At 36.4% G+C, this 26,275-nt stretch overlaps 1 protein-coding gene across 9 annotated transcripts in view; it reads right to left on the bottom strand.

Annotated features, from left to right (window-relative positions):
- The window catches only part of LOC138176017 (semaphorin-3D), a 252,885-nt gene that overhangs the window by 127,743 nt on the left and 98,867 nt on the right, over positions 1-26,275 (bottom strand). The window lies entirely within an intron of this gene.

Here is a 26,275-nt window from a genome sequence, read left to right as displayed (position 1 = left end):
AAACTTGAGGAATCCTGTTGATTGATGGGAAAAAAGCGATAGTAACCCCTAAATAATTGCTTATTGTGTTTTCACCAGAGTTTTTTTTAATCTCCATATCAAACATTTGACCATCAGCAAAAACTGCAGAATATTAAAAGAATGTGTCAGTAAAGGAGATAACATTGTACACAGGAACAGATATTGGGATCTGAGAGGCAGAAGTCCTAGATATGGGCTGTAATTCCATCCCTTGCTAGGCCAAAGCTTTAGATGAAAACCCAGGTACTCTGATGCTCAGACCACTGCTCGGATATAGACAACACTTCTATCTTTTTCCTCTGTGGAACAAGCATGAGTCCTCACTAATTTGGGGGCCAGTTCAAGAAGAAGAAAGCTTTTTTTATGGCCTCAAACTCTGCATCATCTGTGGTATCTATATTTCAACAGAAAGTTAAGGATGCAAACCTTATTTTTGAAACTCAATCAGTGTGGTGCCTTTTTGGCAGCCAATGAGAAGGCTTCTGTTTCTGACATTACCTTTAATATGGCAGCAAAAGACATCAAGCAGATGTACATCTTAAAAACAGGTGATTTCATTTCTGATTTTTTAAAGAAGTAATGTATATTCATCCCTTAATTCCACACAATCATAAATGATTATCAATCACAACATTGCATTTAGAGTCAAGCTTCCAATCCTAGTTCTGACCGTTACTATCCTTGTGTCTGTGGACAAGTCATTACTACTTTGATTCTTGGTTTTCTAATCTGTAAAAACTGTAACATATATTACTAGACTGTTCACAGGCTAAATAAGTACTCTGCCAAGCTTAAAATCTCTATAAGTGTGCATTATTGTTAATATTTCTGTGAGTACTCATTTTCACTTTCATTATTTTATAAAGATTAAAATGTTATTTTCTTTAAATATCCAGTTTAGTCATTAAAGTAGATTTCTCAATGCGTGTGGAAGGTTCTGTATTTATATTGGAATGCCTGGCTTTTATGGAATGAAAAAGGATTAGTTCATAGTTTGGACAAACTGAGAGTACATATCTTGATGAAGATGTGATACTATCTGAAGTCTCCAGTGGCTGTGATGTCACAAACCTCAGGGGTCTGGCTGAGATTTATGGAACGTATTTTATGTGCACTGGATAGAAGTTTGCATAGTATATATGCTGTACTAATTATTTTTCTATGAAACTAAATACAACGTTGTAATAGCTTGTCAGCCCATAGCACCACTGGTGTTATATTTCCCAGAAGTTACAAAGGTTGAGAACTTGTCTTTACATGGGCAAATATCCAGCTAATTTCCCATAATGGCCCTAAGGTGGAAGGAAGAAGGGAAGAATGGAGGAGAGAGGATGGATGAGAGAAATAAAATCCAGAGCAGTAATAAAAGAATGTTCTTTGCACATAGCCCCTTCTTTGGCCAGGCAATCCTGTAGCTTCAGCAGGATTTCTTGATAATTACCCAACCAATAAGTAAGAAATAGGAAAACTGGAAGTATATGAAATAAGTCCATGGAGGATTTCTCAGTCTAACTAAAGAAAACTATCCTATGGGTCAAGTTCTATTTCAAATGTTAATGCATGGTCTATAAAATGAGAAACGGATTAAAAAAACTATATGTACTTAATTAGGGGTAAAGAGATGCTTTGTAAAAAGAAATAACATTCTCTGATGTTGTGCACTAAATGTAGAGATTTTTACTCACCTCTGTATTTCCTAACAATAAGGATTCATTTTTTTGTCTTTACCAATATGGAAGGAGGGGCCAAAGAAGAAAAATATAATATTTATATAAAAAAACAAAATCCCAAACACCTGCTTTAATATTTGCTTATCCTGTACTGTTGTTTTTAGTTCCCAAACAAATTTGATTAGGAAAAAACAGCTGTAAAAATAACAGTTAACCTGAAGCGTTGTTATTCAAGAATGATTAAATGATGCTTTGTGACTTTATGTTGCTAATTTAAAAAAATTTTTTTTTAAAGTATGCTTCATCAAGTCAGTAGCCAAGCTAAATAACGAACCTTGGACAATATATATGGAAATCTCCTAGTATGAATTATGGGTTATTTTGAAAGTAGCTTTGGGACAGGGATTTGAACAGGTTCCCTCTTTCCTAAGCAGGTTATCTTTCTTGCATTTTTGCCAAGTGAAGCAGTCGTATCTCTCTACCAGCACATATTCTATTAAAGGGAAACACAAAATTGTTAACTACCAAGGCAACATTTGATCACCTAGAACTCTACCAAGGTGACCTAGAGCCACAAAAAGAGACTGGGTATTCAACTGGGCAACCTGTGCAAATGAGGTTAACAAACTGTCAAATGCTCGACTCCTTAGAGAAGAATTCCCCACAACCAGATCTCCTCTGGCTCTGAGCCATACCTTGTCAGCCTATTGGGCAAAATGTATGTTTTCACAAAGGGGAAAGGCATGTGTGATTTAGGTGGATGGCAAAGGAGCTTCCCATGAGAGCAGTTCACATGAGGAATGAACTAGAGAGAGGGGTGGAGTTCAATAGTACAAGCTCCTTCCCAAGATACTTTAAACATTCCCTTTTTATCGGAGTACATTATTTCTCTTTGACCTCATTCCCTATCATCACCTTGTTCTTCCTTTTTTCTTTAGCAGCTTATCCTCCACTGCCAGCTGTCTTTTGCTTGTAAAATCTGATATCATCCCAACACCTGTCTCTTTTTTTTATCTGCTCTCCTATTTATTTTCTTAGATGGATTGCCTGGACTAGACCTATGATTCCACTGGTTTATGGAAGTCCCTACCAGATTAGCACCTACTTCATAGTTTAGATACTTGCCTAGACCACAGTTTAAGTGATTTGAATAGGGTCACAGAATCAGTATGTCTGAGACGGGCAGCTATCTGGCATAGTGGATAGAGCACCAGGCCTGGAGTCGAGAAGACTCATCTTCTTGAGTTCTAATCTGATTTCAAACACTGTGTGACTGTGTGACCCTAGGCAAGTCACTTAACCCTGTTTGCCTCAGTTTTCTTATCTGTAAAATGAGCTAGAGAAGGAAATGGCAATCCACTCCAAAATCTTTGCCAGGAAAACCTGAAATGTGGTCATAAAGAGTTAGATATGATTGAAACGTCTAAACAAGTGTCTGAGGTGGAATTTCAATCTGAACTTTCCTGATTCTCAAGCCAGGTCTCTTTATCTATTGCTTCTATAACTAAGGCAAAAGTCTCAGTTAAAGAAGAAAATGACAAACCCCTCCAGTATTTTTGCCAAAAAAGCAAAACAAAAACAAACAAAACAAAAGTGGGGTCACAAAGAGTTGGACACACCTGAAAACGACTGAACAACACATTCTCAGTATATGTAATCATAGATTTAGAGATAGAAGAGAACTTATGCTTATTTCATCCAGTCTCTTCATTTTGAGAAAACAGATTGAGTGGTCAAGTGATTTGTCCAGGCTGGCACAGTTAGTGTCAGAGGAAGAATTCCATCCAAAATCGTCCTGACTCTAAATCCCATACTATCTATTATGCCAAGCTATAATCTCAACTGAATATTTCTAGAATTAGATTATAACTGAGGTCAAAACTGGAGTATTTCTGAAATGTATAATACATAGAGCTCTAAAGCTAGAATGTACCTCTAAAATCATCTAGACCCCCACCTTTTCGTTAATCTACATAAAGTGGTATTATTAATCTCTCCCAATTTATTAAATAAAAATAAAAAAAATTAAAGATTTTGTTGTAAAGCTAAGTGTTGTGTGTGGGTTGAAGGGGGAGGGAATGACACTCAAGGATGACCTCAAACAATACTGAAAATCCCTAGGTCAAAAACTTTTAACTCTAGTAGAGATCACTGAATCCAAGCCCACACTGTCACAGATGAGAAAACTAAGGTCCCCCAAAATGAGGTGATTTGTCCCGGGTCACACAGTCAGTTACTTCGTTGTTTTCTTTATAGAATTTACAGTTCTTGCCTAAAATCAAGAATTCAGAATCATCTCTTCCAATTAGAATGTCACTGGAATCACTACTCTTAACAAACATAATGCTATTTGCATTTGTAAAGGCAAATAGCCAATACTTAAAAAAAAAAAAGACTAGGATAAATAGATGAGAGACATATGAAAAATACATAAAAATATAAAAAGAAGGAAAAAGATCACAAATTTGGAGATAAAAAAGCCCTAAGAGCTCATCTAGTCAAAGTGAGGGAATTAAATGACTTGCCCAAGATCACGCGGATAAAAAGGGGCAAAGCTGAGATGTGAACCTAGATCTAACTCTGGAGTTCAAGACACTTTCTACTACAACATACTGCCTCTCATGGCCCACAATAACCACAATGCAAAATTCTGAGCACCAAAAAGGATTTTAGATATCTTGCCTAATGCCTCATTTTACAGATGAGGAAACCAAGGCCTAATTAAGTGACATGATTTACCCAAGAGCATTTCACTAGGAACCTGAATATCCAACATAGGGTCCAAGGACCATATATAATTTACCGGAGATTGTTAGCAAAACTTTTAGGCCTAACTACCTAACCACCACCGCTATTGTATAAATGGCTAGCCTCAAGTAGTATTCTGACATGCTAAGCTCAATTTAATAACTGAAAAGAATCCATATGACCTATCCTCACATATCTTATATATGAATTCCAGATAAAGAGAAGCATACTGCAGCTGAGAACACAATGAGTTTGGAATAAAGAGATCAAGGTTTAAATGACATGGACTGTGTGACCAATATGGAAGTCACATGACCTCTTTGAGTCTCAATTTCTTTAATCTGAAAAATGGGAATAATACTACTCATAGTTTTTATCTCCATAAAGATTGTTGTGAGGCAAATGCTCTGTAAATCAAATGTTATAAAATGGGAACTAATTTTGCTCCCCCCCAAAAAAATTGAACCACTTAAAAAATTAGTCCTCTAATGCCTAGCTGCTTCTTGCATTTCAACATATAGCAAAAGGCCTTTGCAATTAAGACAAAATAAAAATAAAAGAAACGAAAAAATCCATAAATAGAAATTCCTTATTTTGTGTTATTGCTTTTTATTTTAGTTTCCATTAAAAAAAATTCTCTGGACCAAATCCCATTTACTGCCTAGTGAACTGTCACCTAGTGACAATTTTCTTCAGAGAACAATTCACTCTGATGATCTATTCACTTCCTCTCTCACAGGAAAGGAGTGAATAGTCATAAAAAGTTGAATAAATGGAGACAACAGCCATGTACATTCTTTCAAGAGAATTTTCTCAGTATCTGTTAGATGACCAAAGTCCTTCCTGTTGCCACTCCCTGCATGGTTGGATGCACCAACTCTAACATTACTGCCAGAGATACTGAACCTGGGTGGAGACCCAAGTTTCTTTCTGAAGAGAAGGGGAAAAGCATTACTTGTTCACCTCTTTTGTACAAGGTACTGTGCCAAGAACTTTACAAATATTGTCTCTCTCGATCCTCACAACAACCCACTGAGGTAGGGGCTATTATTATCCTCATCTTATAGTTGAGGAAACTGGGGGAGGCATAGTTAAATGACTTGCTCAGGGTCATACAGAGAGCAAGCATCTGAGGTTAGATTTGCACTCAGATCTTCCTGATTCCAGACACAGCACTCTACCCACTGTACCACCTATAAGACTATGTTTAAATAATGATCTCTAGCAGTCTAAAAAGAATTACATTCCCATGGTACATGTTTTGGAAACCCAAAGATAACAAGTTCTTTAAGGCCTTACAGTTCAGTAATTATAATTTTACAGAATCAGACAATTTTAGCGCGGGGAAAGAACCTTAGAGAGTACCTAGTCTGATTAAATTATTTGCTCAAGGTCACACATCTAGTGACAGAACTGAGGTTTAACCTTGTCTTCTAATTCCATGTCTACACTGAGAAATGAGATGTCAAATAGACTCAAAATACAGAGCAATGGTTTTAAATGTCTATTTGAATAGCTCGATGGAAACCTTTACTTTGCCATGCACAGCTATGATGTCCATCTTTTCAAAACCTTCCCCATGTTCCTGACCTCTCCACTATAACTCCAACTCACTATGTCATGGAAGGGAGGACTTCTCAGATGAATTTTAGTGGCTGATCTGGAAGCCTGATTTTCATTCCAAAGAACAGATTTCTAACCTTACCCTAGGAAGCTGAATTCTTTGACTCAAAAATAAGTTATGTCTTACTTAGGTTTAGAAGATTTAATTCAAAACCCAGGTTCCTGGGCCCATTATCACAAGATTCTTCATGTTTAGAACAAAACCCCACAGAAGAGACACCATTACCACCAAAACCACCTTCACAATTCTTCTGTTCTTCCTCCTTCTTCCCTGTCTTTCTCTGTTTCTATCTGACTCTCTATGTCTCTGTGTCTGTCTGTCTCTGTCTCTCTCTCTCTCCCTTCCCTCCCTCTTCTCTGTCTCTCTCTCTTCCCCCCTCCTCCCCATGATTAGGGAGACCCTTAACACTTCTCTGAGGATGATAAGCTCATCCCATCTAATCTCTGGGGTGAAGGAGTAGTGTGAATGATCCAAGGCAAAATTATAAAGTAAACCCATTTTATTTTTGCAGTCTATGACCCTCTCTACACCATCTTAGAATGTCTTCTTTCTCCTCCCACATGACCAATATTTTGATGTAAGCAGTACTTTCATCAGAGTACTCAGAAACCCTTACTATAGCAAACTTCACAACCTCTCCCTGAAACTCTCCTCTCAAAAGTATGTAATCTTCAGATAGAAGTTCAGAGAAAAAGCAAAATTATCATACTAGGTCATGTTAATATATCTATGTGCACTATGCTAACTGCTGGCATATGAATAGCTGACAGCTCTCCCCAGACTCAGGCACCCCTTTCTCCCCCCTACCCCCGCCCCAAACTCATCACTGTCCTTCACCCCCCCCTCCAATTCCCTCTCATTTCCTTTGTTCTCCTAATGTTTGGATTATAACTAGATCACTGGGTGGGCTTGGTCCCAGTTCTCTGCTTTCGTAAGCAATAGTCCAGGATGAGATATGGACATGTTTGTGAGCAGCAAGATCTAACACTGAGAAAGCTATCTCTTGCTTCAGCCTCACCTGGGTGTGGTCCATCTAATTGGAGATTTGATTCTTTTGCTCATACTGATTCTTTCTCAAGCCACTAGCTAAACTCGAAGTATGCACAATTTTATAAATGATCATTTCTCACCTAATAATAATGATGATAATGATGTTGGTGATATAAAATTTAACCAACGATGGTAATTTTCAGGGCTAAAAGTAGATTTCTGGCCAATGTTCTTATGACTATATTTCCAGAAATTATATTCTCTTTTGCTTCTCCTTTTCAGCTTTTTTGCAAACAGAACCCTGCTGATTGTTTCATTAATTAGGTACCATTTAGGAACAATATCCATGGCAATAATAAAGCTTCAGAAATGACATAAGAAAATATATTTTAAAAAGCACAAACTCTATTGCATTATCAAATCTGCCTTCTTGCCAGTGCAGGATACTAAATGGCATCATAGCAGTTTCACATTTTGACACTTCAGTCCACACCCATGATTTTAAATGATAGATATTTCTACTGGCAAAGTTTCAGTGGGAGAAATTTTATATAACAAAGAATAAGTAACACTCATGATTAAACGTTACAAGACTTCTTCCATTGTTTCAGTCTCAAAAGCTTTGCTTCCCATCCCCTCCCCCCGTGACCTTTCTAAAACAGTGGTTATAACTAGAATGAGACCATAATAATGCTATAATGGAATAGTTTTTATAAAGCAGATGTGTTGATAAAGGAAATGAATGTTAATGGTTGTTTGACAAGTGTTTTTTTTAACTCCTTTCAAAGTTTCTTTTTATAGTATCTTCTCTAATTAGACTGTGAATTTAAAAGCAGAGACTCTTGTTTCATCTGTTTGTATACCCCTGTGCTCAACACATAATAAGTGCTAAAAAAACAATCCAAAAGACATTTTCATTCATTTATGAGTGACACAGCTCTCTCCTGGTTCTCTCTACCTTTTTCTGGCTGTCTTCAGTCTTCTTTACTGGAACATCACCTTTATTCCAAACCCTGTGTGTGCATTTACTCTAGGGTTCTGTTCTGGGTCCTCTCTTTCTCTGTGCTCTCTCTTTTAAACATCATTAGTTTCCATCTGTTTAGTTATTATTTCTACATAGACAACTCAAGATCTAGTCATCCAGCCCAGTCTCTCACCCGGACTCCATTCCTGCAATCTCAGATTGCCTATTGGACATTTCCAAAAAATATCCAAAAGACATCTCAAATTCAGTATGTCCAAAGAACTCATTATTTTTCCCCCTCAAACCTTCTCTTCTTCCTAAATTCTTTATTTCTGTAGAAGGAATCACTAATATTCTAGTCATCCAGGTCTGCAACTTGGGAGTCATCTTTGTTTCTTGATTGGTGTTTGTTTTTAATAGAAACTTATTTTTTCCCAATTACATGTCAAGAAATCTTTAGCATTCATTTTTACCAGAATTTGAATTTCAAATACTTTTCCTCCCTCTTCTGAACATGGCAATTGGATATAGGACACACACATATACACACACACGTGGGTGTGTGTATACTACCTAAAACATATTTCCATATTACTCACAGTTGTGAAAGAAGAAATAGATCAAAAGAGAAAATATGAAAAAGAATAAAGTAAATTAAAAAATAAGCTTCAACAAGCATTCAGAGTTCATCAGTTCTTTTTCTGGATGTGGATAGCATTTTCCTTGGGGAGTCCTTTTTACTTGCTTGGACTATTGTGTTGCTGAGAAGAGCTGAGTCATTCATATCTGATCATTATACAATATTTCTGATACTGTGCACATGTTTTCCTTGTTCTACTCATTTCACTTTGCATCAGTTCACACACATCTTTCCTGGTTTTTCTGAAATCTGCTTGTTCATGGTTTTGTTTTGCACAATAGTCCTCCATTACATTAATATACGACAAGTTGCTTAGCCATTCCCCAACTCATGGGCATCCTCTCAATTTCTAATATTTTGCCACCATGAAAAGAGCTGCTATTAATATTTTGGGGAATATAGGTCCTTTTCCCTTTTTTGATCTCTTTAGGTTTTAGACCTAGAAGTGGTATTACTAGATCAAAAGGTATACACAGTTTTATAGTCCTTTGAGCATAGTTTCAAATTGCTCTCCAGAATTGTATTAGATTATTGTATTGCTTGGGGGTGGCCAGGTAGCACAGCAAGTAAGAGCACCAGCCCCAGAGTTGGGATGACCTGGGATCGAATCCGGCCTCTGATACTTAGCATCACACCCAGAAATAATTGGCTGTGTAACCTTGAGCAAGTTACTTAACCCCAATTGCTTTAAAAAAAAGATTATTGTATTGCTGAGAAGAGCTAAGTTTATCATTGTGCATATCTGCACAATGTTGCTGTTACTGTGTGCAATATTCTCCTGGTTCTGCTTATTTCACTCAGTATCACTTTGTAAATCTTTACAGATGTTTCTGAAATCTGCCTGTTCATCATTTATTATAGCACAACTGTATTCCATTACATTTTATCAATTTTATGAACAACTTCTTCAACCATTCCACAGTTTGATGGACATCCCCTCAATTTCCCATTCTTTGCCACCACAAAAGAGCTGCTATAAATATTTTTTAATGATATCTTTAGGAAACAGACCAGGGAATTCTATTGCTGGATCAAAGGGTATATGTAGTTTTATAATCCTTTGAGCATAGTACCAAATTGCTCTCCAGAATGATTGGATCAGTTCATAACTCCACCAACAATGCATCAGTGTTCCAATTTCTTCACATCTCCAATCTGATCATCTTCTTTTCTGTCATATTAGCCAATTTGATAGGGGGGGTGGTAAGTCAGAGTTGTTTTAATTTGCATTTCTATAATCAAAAATAATTTAGAGCACTTCTTCATATGCCTATAGAGAGCTTTGATTTCTTCATCTGAAAACTGCCTGTTCATATCCTTTGGCCATTTTTCAATTGAGGAATGGCTTGTATTCTTAAAAACTTGACTCTGTTCTCTCTATATTTGAGAAGTGAGGCCTTTATCAGAGACACTTACTGTAAAGATTCTTCCCTTCCCCGTACATCTGACAGGTTGATTAGTCCTTGCTCTTCTAATTTGTTTATGGTGTCTCCCTTTATGTCTAAATCATGTACCCATTTTGACTTTACCTTGGTATGTGGTATGAGATAGTGGTTTTACTCTATATCTAGTTTGTGCCTTCTTGCTTTTCAGTTATGCCAGCAGTTTTTGTCCAATACTGAGTTCTTATCCCAAAGGCTGGGGTTTTGAATTTATCAAACACTAGGTTAGTATTTTCATTGACTTCTGTGTCTTGTGCACCTAATCTATTCCACTGATCCACCACTCTATTTCTTAGCCAGTACCAGATAGTTTTGATGATTACTATTTTATAATATAGTTTGAGGTCTGGTATTGCTAGCCCACCTTCCTTTGTATTGTTCTCATTAATTCCCTTGATATTTTTGACTCTTTGTTCTTACAGCAAACTCTGTCAAATGATTTTTTTTTAAATTTGATTGGTATGGCACTGAATGAGCAAGTTAGTTGACAGAATTATCATTTTTATTATAATTTCTTGGCCTACCCATAAGCAATGGATATTTTTCTATTTAGTTCTGACTTTATTTGTGTAAAAAGTGTTTTATAATTGGGTTCATATAGCTCCTATGGTCATCTTGGCAGGCAGAGTCCCAAGGATTTTTTATTGTTTACAGTTATTTTAAATGGAATTTCTCTATCTCATGCTGCTGGACTTTGTTGGTCATATAAGGAAATATTGATGATTTATGTGGGCTTTTCTTGTATACTGTAACTTTACTAAAGTTGTTAATTATTTCAAGTAGTTTTTTAGTTGATTTTCTAGGGTGAATTAAGTATACCATCATATCATCTGCAATGTGGTAGTTTTGTTTCCTCACTGAGTATTCTAATTCACTTTCTTTTTATTCTCTTATTGCTATAGTTAACATTTCTATTACTACATGGAATATTAGCAGTGATAATGGGCATCCTTGATTCACCCCTGATCTTATTGGGAAGTCTTCTAGCTTATCCTGTATGCCATCTTACTGATGGTTTTAGATAGATACCATTTATTATTTTAAGGAACATTCCCTTTATTGCTACAATCTCTATTGTTTTTTAATAGTGATAGGTGTTGTATTTTTTCAAAAGCTCTTTTTTAGCATCTATTGAGATAATCATATGATTACTGTTGGTTTTGTTATTGATATTGTCAATAATGCCGATAGTTTTCCTAATATTAAACCAACCCTGCATTCCTGGTATAAATATCACCTGGATATAGTGTATAATTCTTGTTATATATTGCTATAATCACCACACTAATATATTGTTCAAAATTTTTGCAGCGATATTCATTAGGAAAATTGATCTATAATTTTCTTTATTGGTTGCAGATCCTCCTGGTTTATATATAAGCACCATATTTATATCATAAAAGGAGTTTGGTAGGACTCCTTCTTTGTCTATTTTCCCAAATAGTTTATATAGTATTAGAATTAATTGTTCTTTAAATGCTTGGTAGAAGTCACTTGTGAAGCCATTGGACCCTGGAGATTTTTTTTCCTTAGGGAGTTCATTAATGGCTTGTTCAATTTCTTTTTCTAAGATGGGGATATTTAGGCATTCTGTTTTCTGATCTGTTAATATTAGCTAGATATTAGATGGTTAGCTCTTGTACTTTACTTTCTATTTGGCTAATTCTACTCCTTAAGCAATTTTCTTTTTCCATACTGTTGACTCTTTTTTTTCTCCATAATTCTCTTGCGTCGGTCTCATTTCTTTTCCCAGTTTTTCTCCTCCTTCTCTTATATGATTTTTAATCTCATTTTTAAGCTCTTCCAAGAGATCTTTCTGGGCTTGAGACAACTTCCCATATTCCTTTGGGGTTTTGCCCAAGGTGTTTTGACATTGTTATCCTCCTCTGAGTTTGTTTCTTGATCTCGCATCACCATAATAACTTTCTATGGCCAGATTATTTTGTTGTTGTTTTTCTGCTCATCTTTGTTGGCCTTTTTCCTTTCTCTTAAATTTGAGCTCTGCTCCCAGGGTGGAAGAGATAATGTCTCAGGCTTCTTGTGTCAGTAGCTGCAGGCCTTGGCTGTTTACCTGGTGCTGCACTGATGTTATCCTGAGGCCCCTGGGGAACTCTCATGTCTGGTGCTGTGCTGAGGGGGTGCAGTAGCAAATGGGGAAGGCTTGAGAAGACTCAGTCAAAAGGCCGCACCACTGCTGATGACTATAGGGGTCTGGCAGCTTATTTGGTGCTGTGACAGAGTCCTAATGGTGATGTCTGCTGTGCTGAGGCTGGTGGGATATTTCTGAGTCTCATCAGAGAAACACTGAAGCACCTGGTGGTCTGGTCAATGGAAGTTGCCTGTTTGCTTAGGGCTACCCTGAGGTATAAGCATTTTTCAGAGGTGGAGTCTGCCTATTATTAGGCCCTGCCTCTGCTAAGGCACTTGGAGGGTCCTGGTGCTAGTACTTACATGCTCCATCACATTGGGGTTCAGGATCTCCTACTGGTTTGCTGAGGTGGGGCTTGCTATTGACTTGCTGGGACACTTCCCATCCTGGATCGTATTTCTCTTTTACTCAAGTGAGAAAGACCTTTTCTGCCGATGTTCCAAGTTTCTTGGGCTCAATGATTGTTTCACGCAGTCTTTTCGCTGGTTCTGCTGTTCCAGGATTTGTTTGGGGTTACTATTTTATGGTTGTTTAGAGGTAACTATGAGAGATTTATGGTGATTTACTGATGCTTACTCTGGCATCTTGACTTCTGAAAGTCCTTTCACAGTCATCTTTGACTTTCTTTTCTCTGATCTTTCATATTCAGGTAGTTATTTTAATTAAACAATAAACAAACATTTGATAACCATTTATTATGTGTTTGGCACTGGGCTGGGTGCTAGGGATACAAGCACAAAGATTAAAAAAATCAATAACTTGAAAAAAGCCTACATTTTAATGGAAGAAATATATACACATGCATACTTACATATATACACATACATGTGTATATGTGTATGTATGTATATGTACATGTGTGGATATGTATATGTTTATGTGTGTGTCTATTTATTTGTTTAAAATGATCTACACCAGGGGTAGAGGCCACATGTAGCCTTCTTAGTCCTTGGGTACGGCCTTTTGACTGAGTCCAAGTTTCACAGAACAAATCCTTTTATTAAAGAGATTTGTTCTGTGAAGTTTGGATTTGGTCCTCAAGCATCTAGAGGGCCACATGTGACCTTGAGGCCTCAGGTTCCCCACCCTTGCTCTATACAATCATCAAACTGATATTTCTAAAGTGACTATCTTGCACTCCAGTTCAAGATACTCCAGAGGCTCCATCTTGCCTCTAGAAATAAGGTAGATGTTTCTATTTAGAAAATAAAACCTTTCACAATCTGGCTCAAACTTCCTTTATTCAGACTTTTGGAACATTATTCTTCAAGGATTCCATGTTTCAGCAACTCATTCCCGGAACATGACATTTCATCTTACAGCTCTGTGCCTTTGGAAGCACTATCCCCTACACGTGGAATGCACTCTTTCCTCTATTCCTTTTCATCCCATGCAGTTGCTTGCTTTCTTCTAGGCTCAGATCAGAAGCTATTTCTTGATCCTATTGTCAGTTGCCAGTACTCTTTTCTCAGAAATTACTTTTTATTTACCTTATGTTTCATATTTATTTTTCTATGTGAGTATGTATGTATGTGTATTTGTCTATGCATATATACAAGTGTATGTGTGTGTTTCTTTTTCCTTTTTTTTTGGTCTTTGTGTCCATAATGCCTAGCCTAATGACTAGGGTAACAGGTACTTAATAAATGCTTAGTTTTATAGATGGATGAATAAGAAAGTATTCTATAGTATTTGTGTCTAGGTGGATATGCTATCAATTAATGAATGACTGAGTAAATCACTCTTGTGTTAAACATCCAAATAAAATAATTGAATATTATAATCAAAAGAGATATCAATTATACAGAGGTGTTAATAAATGCTTAATTGATGGATGAATGAATGGATGGATAAGAAAGTATCCTACAGCACTTGTGTCTAGGCAGATATGCTATCAATTAATGAATTACTGAGTAAATCACTCATGTTAAACATCTAGATAAAATAATTGAATATTAGAAGCAAGAGATATCAATTATACAGAGGTATTTGGATTTTTAGAATTGAAGGGACATTAAAATCATCCAGTTCAACCTTATAATTCTATATATGAGTAAACACATCCAGAACAGAGAAGAGACTCATCATGATTCTAGTTTGTGACACAGCCAAGTCTGGACCCAGATCTATTTTTAGTATAATATTTTTATGGCTATTATGTGACTCTCTCGGTGAATGACACTGAAATCATCAATTTAAGAGGCATAATTTACCTTCTAACATGGGTGAAATTCCCTGCATTTTGACACTGAAGATAGCTGGTTATTTTGGTAAAGAAATAAATTTAAAGTACCTCAGTATGCCTGCTGTTGTCTGGTTCTTTTTTTATATTAGAATAAATTAAAATTACGAGTGAAAAATGCTTAGTCTGAATTTCATGTTCTGGCTATCACTCTAACCTCTTACCAATATTATAGGGATTTTTCTTGCAAGGGAGTAGTTGCTCTATTATTTGCCTTAAGATAATCATTTGCATGTCCAGAATTAATTAATAAATTGGTATTTTTCCTCAACTTATTACTGAGCCATTGAAGGGTATGCTCCATCTAGTGAGACCAAATTAATGATTCCTGACCTATAAGCTTTCCCACAACTAGAAGTAAAGGTTCATGGATTCAAAAATTCATTAACTAAAGCAGGAATGAACAAGCTGACAAAGGGAAGCTTTGTTTCAATCTTGCATTTCAAATGCATGCTCTGTCATCTATGGCAGAGTAATTCTGAATTAAGATTCCAAAACATTGTGGTGCAACTACCATGGTGGCTTACATTTTATATCAGCCTTTAATTAAATTAATTCAATCATTTGTTATGTCTGAACACAACAATGCCTACCAAGAAGTCTGGAAATGGTTTTTTAATTGATAAAAAACAAACTATCAGACAAAGTCAAACAAATAAAAATTGGCACCCATATAGAAATCATATAAACTTATACTCTAATATCACAGATGAAGAAATCTGGGTTCAAGGATGTTAAACAAATTGTTCAAGAACAAAAGTGGGGCATCAAGAAAGGCCCTCATGTCTCCTGACTCCTTTCCCTCTTTCTCCCATAGGAGAGTATTTTGTGAAGCTAAGTCAATAGATATTCAACAGTTGTGTATATATAGGTTAAATAAATATTATTGATGGTAGTGATTTCTAAAAATTGGAGGGTTTTGTTTCCTATTAGCTCCCCAGGAGTAAAGACCCATACTCTAATTCCAGTTCTCACATTAATTTGATTGTTGAGCTTGGGAAAGTTAATTTCACCCTTATGGACCTCAGCTTCATCATGTATAAAATTAAGACAAGTAAAGTATTGTAAAGTAAAGGGAGTAAATCATCTCCCTTTGTCATTCACTATTTATAATCAGACTACCTAACATAATGATCATAATAGCTGACATTTATATAGTGTATAGTATATTCCAGAAACTGAACTAAGTTCTTTACCAATGATTAGTTCATTCAATCCTTACAACAACTCTAGGAAGTAGGTACAATTATTATCCCCATTTTACAGATGAAGAAACTGAGGCAAATAGATGCTAAGTGATACAGACAGGGTTGCACAGCTAGTAAATATTTGAGTTAAAATTTAAACTCAGGTCTTCTTGACTCCTTGACACAGGTCAGGTGTTTAATCCATTATGCCTTTTAACTACCTAGGTAATTTATGTTTTCTATGATTCAAACTATATTTTAGATTGGTATTAAGAATCAATGTTATCTTAAAAGCAGAAGTATACTTCAAATCTGCAATTTCATATCTATTTGTTTTTCTTCCCATGTTTTCTATTAGGACTATTGGAACTTTTAGCTCATTTTCCCAGACTATACATAATTTACAAAGTCTGGTCAAATAAAGCTTTGGAACATAGGTTTTTTTTTTTTTTTGATATTTTTGTTCCCACACATATCTCCTTTAAAATGAATAGACTAAAGCAATAGGTTTATAGCAAATGCAGACAATCCATAACAATTTCTAAATGTAAGTTATTTAGAAATAACTTATAATAGTTGATATTTGGATGGGGTCCATCATTTGGAGTGCTCCTTCTGCTGGGCAGATTCCCAACTCATTTATATTTCTCACTCCATTGCTAATACACTACCACATATCGTCTACAGAGAAACTATTGGGGTGGAGGTTTTCCTCTAGGTGTTTTAACACTTTATGGAGACCAGTGTAAAAGGTAAATCCATTGCTCTTTGCTCTGCTTGCATTAATGGTCCACCTTCTTTTCCATCTATATATTTATTGTTGTTTTTCTTTCAGTCATGTCTGACTCTTTGTGACCCCATTTGTGGTTTTCTTGGCAAAGATACTGAAATGGTTTGCCATTTTTTTTCTCCAGCTCATTTTACAGATGAGGAAACTGAAGCAAACAGGATTAAGTGACTTGCCCAGGGTTACATAGCTAATAAGTGTCTGAAGCCAGATTTGAATTGTAGAAGTCCTGGAGTCTTATTGACTCCAGGTCCAACACTCTATCCATTACCTGTCCAACCATATACCTGTTGGGTTATTATTTGCTTTGTTATTTGTGAACAATTAATTGTTAGCATTATCCTAGATTCTATCTACATATATCTTTCCCATGCTACAATTGTGAGTCTTTGGAAACCACAGTTTCATGACTTAGAGTCATTAATTGTAATCACCAAAATATTGGTGTTTTCTTTTGTTTTTAAATGGAATTTTTGGAGTCAGGCAATAGCTTGGTGTCATAGAAAACCTGGGAAAAACATGACTATATCCCACATGCAGTCCTATATTATTTCCTTCTCCTATTGAATTCTGGATCCAGCTCACTGGCCATCTGAAGAAACTTCTTGAAGGCAAATGTAATGGGTATGGCTTATCCTGATCCACATAGCCCCCCCTCACTGACTTATTAATGTCATCTCTACACATTTTCTTTTATTTACTAATTAGTGTATTTGTAGCTGATAGTACCATCTCCCTTACCAATTCTGTGCTCAGTTATCATCATTTTGAACATGATAAGTTTAATATATCTATGGGACTTCCAGTCTGAGATGTTTAAAAGGAAGTTGGAGGTACAGTGAGGTTAGGGTGAGACACATAGATCTGAGAAGCATCTGCATGTGATGATAATTTAAACCATGGGAGATTATGAAATCACCAAGTGAAAAAATATAGAGAGAAGAGAAGAGGGCCCTGAATGGAGCCTTAGGGGAACTCCTATCCCCATTAGCAGAAGTGATATGGACATAGATCCAACAATGAAGAGAAGGAATGGTCAGACATGTAGAAAGAGATGTGCCAAAGAGGAGTGTCCTAAAAATCTATGGAAAAGAGGATAGTAGTTATCAAAGAGAAGTATCAAAGAGAAGCCAGTAACCTACAGTATGAAAGATTACAGAGATAGATATAAAGAAAGATAAGGACTGAGAGAAGGCCATTAGACTTGGCAATTAAGAAATCATTAGAAACTCTGGGGAGAGGAAGTTTAGCAGGGAGTCAGAATACAAAGAAGTGAGAAGAAAATGAGACCAAAGGAAGGGCAGACATTTATTGTAGAAGCCTTCTCAAGGTCTTTAGCCACAAAAGGAAGGAAAGTAATAGAATGACAGGTAGGACAATAGTGAATGAATTCTGTGTTTTTGTTATTTCACCAGTTTTAAATGGTTATGTATATGTGTCACACACACAATAAATAGCTCTATTTGAATGTCAAAAAAACCTTTTTTGCCTAACTTTTTAATTTTTGAGATTCTTTTTAAAATATATTTTTAAATTGTATTTTGTTAAATATTTTCTAATTACACATAATTTGACATTCACTTTTTAAAATTCTGAATTCCAATTCTCTCCTCTCATCTCTCCCCACCTGCTGAGAAGGCACAGTATATTGATTATATATGTTGTCATGCAATGCATATTTCTATATTAGCAATGTTACAAAAAAAAACCACAAATCCCCCAAAAAGTTAAAAAAAATTCGCATCAATCAGCACTTGGAACTCATCAGTTCTCTCTCTAATAGTGGACAGCATTTTTCATCATAGGTCCTTTGGAATTGTCTTAGATCCTTGGGTTGATAAGAGTCGCTAAGTCTTTCACAGTTGATCATCCTCACAATATTGCCATTACTGTATACAATGTTCTCTTGGTTCTACATACTTCACTTTGTATGAGTTCATATTAATCTTCCCATTCTACACACATCATCTTTCTAACTAAGAATATAAACAGTTTCACATTATTGAATCCCCTATGAATTCTCTTTCCTGTTTACCTTTTTATATTTCTCTTAAGTCTTATATTTGAATGTCAAATTTTCTATTGAGCTCTGGTCTTTTCATCTGGAATGCTGAAATATTTTCTGTTTAATTGAAGATCCATTTTTTCCCCTGAAGGGTTATACTTAGTTTTGCTAGGTAGGTTATTCTTAGTTGCAATCCTAGCTCTTTTGCCTTCTAGACTATCGTATTCCAAGTCTTATACTTCTTTAATGTGGAAGCTTCTAAATCTCATGTGATCTTGACTATGGGTCTATGATAGTTGAATGGTTTACTTCTGACTACTTGTGATATTTTACATTTAATCTGAAAGTTCTGGAATTTGGATTCCAGGAGTTTTCATTTTGGGATCTCTTTTTCATTGGTAGATTCTTTTAATTTCTATTTTACCCTCTGGGTCTAGAATATTGAGGCAGTTTTCCTTCATAATTTCATGAAATATGATGTCCAGGCTCTTCCTTTGATCATGATTTTTAAGTAGCAAAATAATTCTTAAATTATCTCTCCTCAATCTATCTTCTAGGTCAGTTGTTTTTCCACTGAGATATTGCACATTTTCTCCTCTTTCCCCCAATTCTTTTGACTTTGTTGAATGGCTTCTTGATGTTTTGTATAGTCACTTATTTCTATTTGCCCTATTCTAATATTTAAGGCATTATTTTATTCAGTAAGATTTTGTACTTATTTCCATTTGACCAATTCTATTTCTTAAGGTATTGTTTTCTACAGCATTTTTTATGCCTCTTTTACCAAAGTAATACTTTTCATAATCTTCTTCCCATGCTCTCATTTCTTTTACCTAATTTTTCCTCTAGCACTCTGATTTTGAAAATAATTTTTTTAGCTAATCCAGGAATTTTTCTTGGGCATGTGTCTGATTCATTTTTTTTCCCTTTGAGACTTTGCATGTAACTGTTTTGACTTTACTGAGTTTATGTCTTGATCTTTCTGGTCAGATTCTTTTGTCAGTGTTTGGTCATTTTTCCATTCTATTTCTTGACTTTAAATTTATGTTAAAGTTGAGCTCCACTCAAAATTAGGGAAGGGGGAGGGAAATTGTCCAAAGCTTCAGGCTTTTTTGCACTGCTGCTTTCAGAATTGATTCTGTATGTTTGGAAGTTTTTAGTACTTCTGAGGTGGAGTGATCTGGAAAGAGTTGTGATCACTGTTCTCTTAAACTCTTGTCCTTACCCAACAAGGGCCCCTATTCCTTTGAGATTGAATCATACTGTTCCTCAGGAGCAGGGGCTCCTTTGAGACTGGGATTAATGTTGCTCCTCTGGGGCCTCTGAGACTTCCAGTCTGAGATGTTTGGGGCCTCTAGGACTTCCAGTCTGAGATGGCTGGAGCCTCTGCTCCCTCTTGACCAAAAGTGCTCCTCTCTACTCTTTTAACTGTGACCAAGAATGGAGGACAGGCAATGGAGGTAGCACACAGCTTCTAGCCTTGAATCCAGCACTAGCACTGTGGTCCTTTCTCATTTCTTTCTGACCAGTTGTCATCCCCTTATCTTTTCTGACTTGAGAGTTCACAAAGTGGCTGCTGTTTTTTTTTTTTTTGGACAACACCGAATTCCAATATTATTTTTTCGTTCATATGAGTTCTAAGTCAGCCTCCACCTACCATATCACAGATGTCTCTTTTCAGTCTCTTATATTATCTTGTGTTGGCAAAAAGTTTTCACCCTCACCTTCTGTTGATTTTGATATTCCAGATTTAAATTTGAAGGGGAATGTTGGGAGACTAAGGCTGAGTGCTTCCTCTACTCCACCATCTTGGTTCCACCCCCGTTCAAGTTCTTTCAACCCATTTCTGGGATTCTTGCCCAGGACCTATGACTCTAGATCTAGTCAATACTTAATAATAATAGCTATCATTTACATAGATTTCTTTTTTAATTTTCAAAGGGCTTTACAAATTATTACCTCATTTGAGCCTCAAAAGAAACCTGAGAAGGTAGGTACTATTATTATCCTCAATATACAGATGAGGGAACTGAGGTAAACAGAAGCTGAGTGGCTTGCCTAGTCAACAACTGGCAATATTTAATCCCAACTTTGAACTCAAATTTACCTCACTCCAGGTTTAGTGATTTATCCACTTTGCCATATAGCTACCTCTGAATATAATATTTTTCTATATCTATAGTTACCTATACAGCATATAATCTCATTTGATTCTCCCCACAAGTCTATCAGGTAAGTGCTTTTATTATCCCTATATTAAACATGAGGAAACCAAGGCACAGAAAGGATAAGTGACTTGCCCACAGTCATTATCTGAGACAGGATTAAAATCCAGGTGTTATTGTGTCTAACTCCAGCACTCTATTCAATGCCATATGCTCTGGATAATTTAATTGACTTCAGGACCTCATCAATATCTCAATTTCCTGATCCTTAATGATCATCCTTCCCTTGAAATCATATTTTTATCAATTATTAAACATTTATTAAGTAACTACAGAGTGCCATGCATTTTGCTAAGCATTGGGCTTACAAAAAAGGGCAAAAAAGAGATCCTTATCTCAAGAAGTTTAGCATTTAATGGGAGAGACAATTATCACCCGCCTGCAACTTACTATACCATAGGCTTCTTTGTACTATTCAGTTTTTGTCTGACTACATTTAATGTGTGAGCAATTTGTGTAGGTACCTTTTAAATGCAACCCTTTTGACAGGGACCTCAGACTTCTCTGAATAACCCAGCCCTTATCATCTACCTTCCTTATACAGAATGCAAGGGGCTATTGTTATTAATTATCACAATATTTCATCATAAGCAACAGAGAGGTCAATTTGGTGGGTGTCTTCTTTATAAAAAGGCAGCCTTGGAACTAGGAAGATCAGTGTTCCTCTATGCTATACTAGTTGTGTGACCCCAGACAAGTCACAACCACTCAGTGCAACAGGCAACTCCCTACAACTGTATGTGGAAAAGAAGGTACTGACCAGGGAGTTTCTTCACCAATTGAGATCCCTAAATCAACAAAATCATAGGCCTAGTCCCTATCCACTTTTATGAAAGTTAATAATAGTAATAATAATGTACAGCTATAATTTTATGCAATTTTTCAATAAGAAAAGTAGTATGGTGAAAATGTTACTCAATAAAACACCCAAAATTCTAACTCATTCATACTCACAGTCCTCTAATCTAAAATTTTCCCACACTAATTTGAAATTGCTTAACTCAAACAAAAACCAAATAGCCTTTTTCCCCTTAAAAGTATGTGATCCACATGAGTTAACTTTACAGAACATGAAGATATATTTATTTATTTGTTCATTTACTTATTCATTTTTGGCTTATTTTAATAGGGGCTACAATACTTTGGGAGTTTCAGGAGTTTTTCTTTCCCAACAGTCTTATGGTCCCTTTTCTTTTGGTATCAGAGAGCAATCATATCTACTTAAATCATTCCATGGAATAATTGGGACAATTGGGTTCGAATTTATTCATATGTGATCTGATGATTCATGAGTATAATTGCACATAGAAGCATCTTGACAAATGACAATGTTACACTCAAAGGAAGCTGTGATCTTACTGATTTAGGAGTTTCCTCCACCAATGGAGACTGTAAACCACCCATGACTGCCCGTCCTATGTAACTGCTATTCAACTTTTCCCCAAAGTTGGCCACAACAGGCCCATCCAATGCTCTGTGGGTCTTCCTCACTTTATCCTGGTATTGAACAATGCTAATGGAATATGCTGGCATTCTGCCTTTCATCTCATTCTTGCCACATGACCAGACCATTTTCTCTTCCTATCATACAATCTCTTGACAATGTATTTTCCTATTATTCCTTATCTGTTATATATTTCAGCCCACTCACACCTACTCTATACCTCTCCATTACCTGCTGGGTTAAATTCATTTGAATTCTGAAGAGGAAGTTGTGAAGTTATAGTTTTCAAATGAGCATAAAAACAAGAACATGGAATTTATTCACATTCTCTTAGCACACTGATTCATCAGCCTATCACTTCTCAACACTAGTATGAGATAATCTGAGATCTGTGTTTCATGCCCCAACATGTTCTGATTGGTTTGTTTTCTGGGGGGTCCTACATTAAAAATTTAAATAAATTGATTCCTAAGTATGTATCCTTGCTGTTTTTCAGTTGTTTTCCTATTGTGTCCAACTCTTTGGGACCCCCTTTGGGATTTTCTTGGCAAAGATCCTGGAGGAATTTACCATTTGCTTCTCCAGTTCATTTTACAGATGAGGAAACTGAGGCAAACAGGATTAAGTGACTTGTCCAGGGTCACATGGCTAGTAGGTGTCTGGAGTCAGATTTGAACACAGGAAGAGAGGTCTTCTTGACTTCCTATCCACTCTGACACCTAGCTGCCCAAGTATGCATTAAGTTTTTTTTTTTAAGGGGGTGGAATTTTCTTAAAATACAAAAGAAGGGAGTAAAGGGGAGATGATTGGGGAGTGAAGAAGAAGAAAACCAGGAGGGAAGACTACTCACATCTCACTTTAAAGGAAGCAACTTTTACAAAAAAAAGAAAAAAAAGTCTCAAACTTTTCCTTTTCTGGTATGTTTCTTCTGATCATCAGGGATTTACTCAAATAACATTCTAGGCATCAACATGCCCTATGTACAAAATTCTCTCATCCAAGTGAGGCCCTTTTGTGATTTTTAAAAAGAAAACTATTGTGAGATATAAGATGTTTACACTGTTAGGAGGTTGATGGAGGTCAACTGTCTAAGGTTACTCTTAGTTCAACTTCTGTGTAAACTGTTGATGTCATTATGGGGAGCCTACCCTCTAGGATACAATACAGTTGATAAATATATGACACAAAATACAGTACATAGTAAGATTTGACCTTGTCCATGGATAATTTTTTCCAACAAGTAACAGATTTAGCATGCATAAATATGAGAGCCCTGACCAGGCAACAGAAAAGAAATCTCTTCTTGTGACAATGTCACTAACTAAGTTCATGTGTACTTGGAGCTTCAAAGCTAAGTTACTCCCAGAGAACATTCTTGAGCTATAACAACTATTGAACTGCTAGGTTTCTAAGCAAACACCTCAAAATGATCTTGCAGCTGTAGGATGTTGCTGTCTCTACTGATACTTCCCATATCAAGGCAGTTATTGCCTCTGTATATTGCTGGGCTTCGTCAGTGCCAAAGAATGAATGAATCATACATAGGGTTTAGGGAAAGGAAGTTGAGCTTATGCCCACACAACACCAAATGCTGAAAAAACAAAACAACATTAATTCTTCATTTGAGTAGAAATGTTCATTGGCGTTCTACCAAGATTATAATGCTGTCAAAAGGATATCCTAACCTGCTGAACCTTTCCAAAAAATTAGGTTTGGATTTAAAGGTAAGTCAAATGATTTTAATTCATCAGTTAGATCTGTCATGTGAATGAGAAGAAAAAACAGGTTAGAGTGATGGTGGTTCTTAGCTTACCTGAAGCAATGGAACATACAGTCATCTTCCATGCTGCCACCCCACCCTCAGGTTAATTCCTGCTCCTGCACTTAGCACAGTGATTGGCATATTCTAGGTGCTTAATATGGGCTATATAACTGACTTATCAAAATAATCTAGCTGAGAAATAAAGAGTCTAGAAAATGTGTTGTGTCAAGGTTCTGGTGTGTTTATTTCTTGAGTGCCAGATGACAAGGAGATGCCCAACCTAGCCAGTGGTCATTCTACCATACCACACCGCCTCTTGATTTGAGGCTTGGAAGGAATGAGTACGTTAAATGATTGGCCCACAGTCATACTGCTACAAAGAGTTAGAGCTGGGATTAGAACGTAACCAACCTGACCTCAAATCCGCTCTTTTCTCCTACACCATATCATCATAAATCTATTCACACATGCTCACTATTCTCAGGCACTCTCCAAACTCTGGGTCTGCTTGTACCCTCCCTTTGGCATTCTCAGTGCCTTGATCCATAAGTCTTTACAGTGGGAGAACACTGAGCCTCAAGAGTATACCAAACACTGGGGCTTAAAGTATCAGCAAAGTTTGCTATTCTCAGCTTAATGACAGTACCCATGATTTCACTGATCTCACAAACCAAGCCTCACCCTAAGGACAAACCCAGCCCTCCAGGGAACATCCAGAAATAGCCACAAATCCTCATGTGGACTCATAGTCTTGTTATCTTCACTCTGATACTCTGGATAAGACAACCACTCTCCATCAACTCAATCCATTTGACTGCAATTTTTACTTCCTATTTATAATCCATTCTCTGTTTGTATAGGAGTCACTGAGTTAGAGTAGGAAGGGACCTTAGCTGCCAGTAGGTATAACACCACCTCATTTTACAGATGAAGAAACAGAGAAACAAAGAGTTTAAGTGACTTGTCCAGGGTCACTCAGCTCATAGGTATCTGAGGAAAAGATGTGACCCTATGTATTCCTTACTCTGGTTCCAATGGCATGTCCAGGTCATTACATATTCTACCTTTTAAAACAAATATTCATGAGCTGGATGTTACAATATAAAGACAAAAAATCATAAGTTTCAAGAGAAGTTTTAATACCCTTTTCTAGGTTATTACTTATAGTAGCTATCTGGCCTTCCATGTACAATTTAGTACCCATCAATTCCCAATATTCTTACAGTGTCCCTTTTTTATTCTTCCCCTCTCCAAATCACTATCCCATGCAAAAATGCTAACTCTACAGCTACCAGGGAGGCAACTCTGTCTACCTTCCTTGGTGTAAGTTTTAAAACATTTTTTAAAAGGCACAGCATTTTGTTCCTTTGGGGGAATTGAATTCTAATTCGGGAATTTAAAAGCATTCCCACTTTCATGGCATGCACGTGGTCCAGTAAACTTATTTTCTCAAATCTCATTTTCTTTTCATCTGAATCTCACTTACCTTTTGCAACTTCTAAGTTGCCTCTTTTCCCCTTGTGCTCCTTTCTCTGCTGTTCAATCAGAAACTCTCTTCCTTTTGAGTCTAATTATTTCTGTAACCACTCCTTTTAGGCCATGCCATGGAAACATCCCAGCATCCCATACTGATACCTAAACAGTTCCCTAAATCCTTTAAAACTGTTGGTAGTTCCCCAGAAACTAACTTTACTCTGTCCCTTTATTCAGCCACTCTTTGATGTGAAGTCACATATACATTTCTCTGTCTAGCATTTGGTACTCTTTCCAACCTTGTCTCTTCTACCTTTCCAGCTTTCTTACACTTTACTTACTGCCCCAACCTCCAGAATCCAGCCATACTGGCTTGCTTCTTATTCCTGTTACAAACACATTCCATCTTTGTCTCCTTACCTCTGACCTGGTTGTGCCCCATGATTGGAATGCTCTCGCCTCACCCTCTGCCTCTTGGGATCTCTGTTTTCCTCCAAAATTCAGCCTAAATGCTATGTTCTAGATGAAGTTTTACTTGACACTCCCAGCCCCTCTCCAGTTATCACTGATTTTCCTCCAAAAACTACTTCAATTCATTTTGCATATAATTACATATTATATATTGTCTCCCATCAGAAGGTAAGTTACTCAAGGTCAGGCACCATTGCTTCCTTTTTATCTTTGTATTTCTAGTACTCAGAATAATGCCTGGGACATCAAAGGTACTTAATAACCAGATACTGATTTAACTGTGGATTGATTGTAGTTGGAAACAAAATGTCACTGAAAATACCTGAGCACATGAAAATTACCCATATCCATATTACCTAACAAGCTCATACCCAGAAATATGGATCTTCGATTTACATTTATATGTATTTGTGGGTTATGTAAGTATGTGT

This window comes from Petaurus breviceps, unplaced genomic scaffold (genome assembly GCF_028583685.1).
Source record: "Petaurus breviceps papuanus isolate PSGF00001 unplaced genomic scaffold, PetGlider_PUasm1.0 80, whole genome shotgun sequence".
In the NCBI taxonomy this organism is placed as follows: domain Eukaryota; kingdom Metazoa; phylum Chordata; class Mammalia; order Diprotodontia; family Petauridae; genus Petaurus; species Petaurus breviceps.
The sequence above is the reverse complement of the archived record's forward strand: the minus strand, read 5'-3'. Positions and strand labels throughout refer to the sequence as shown.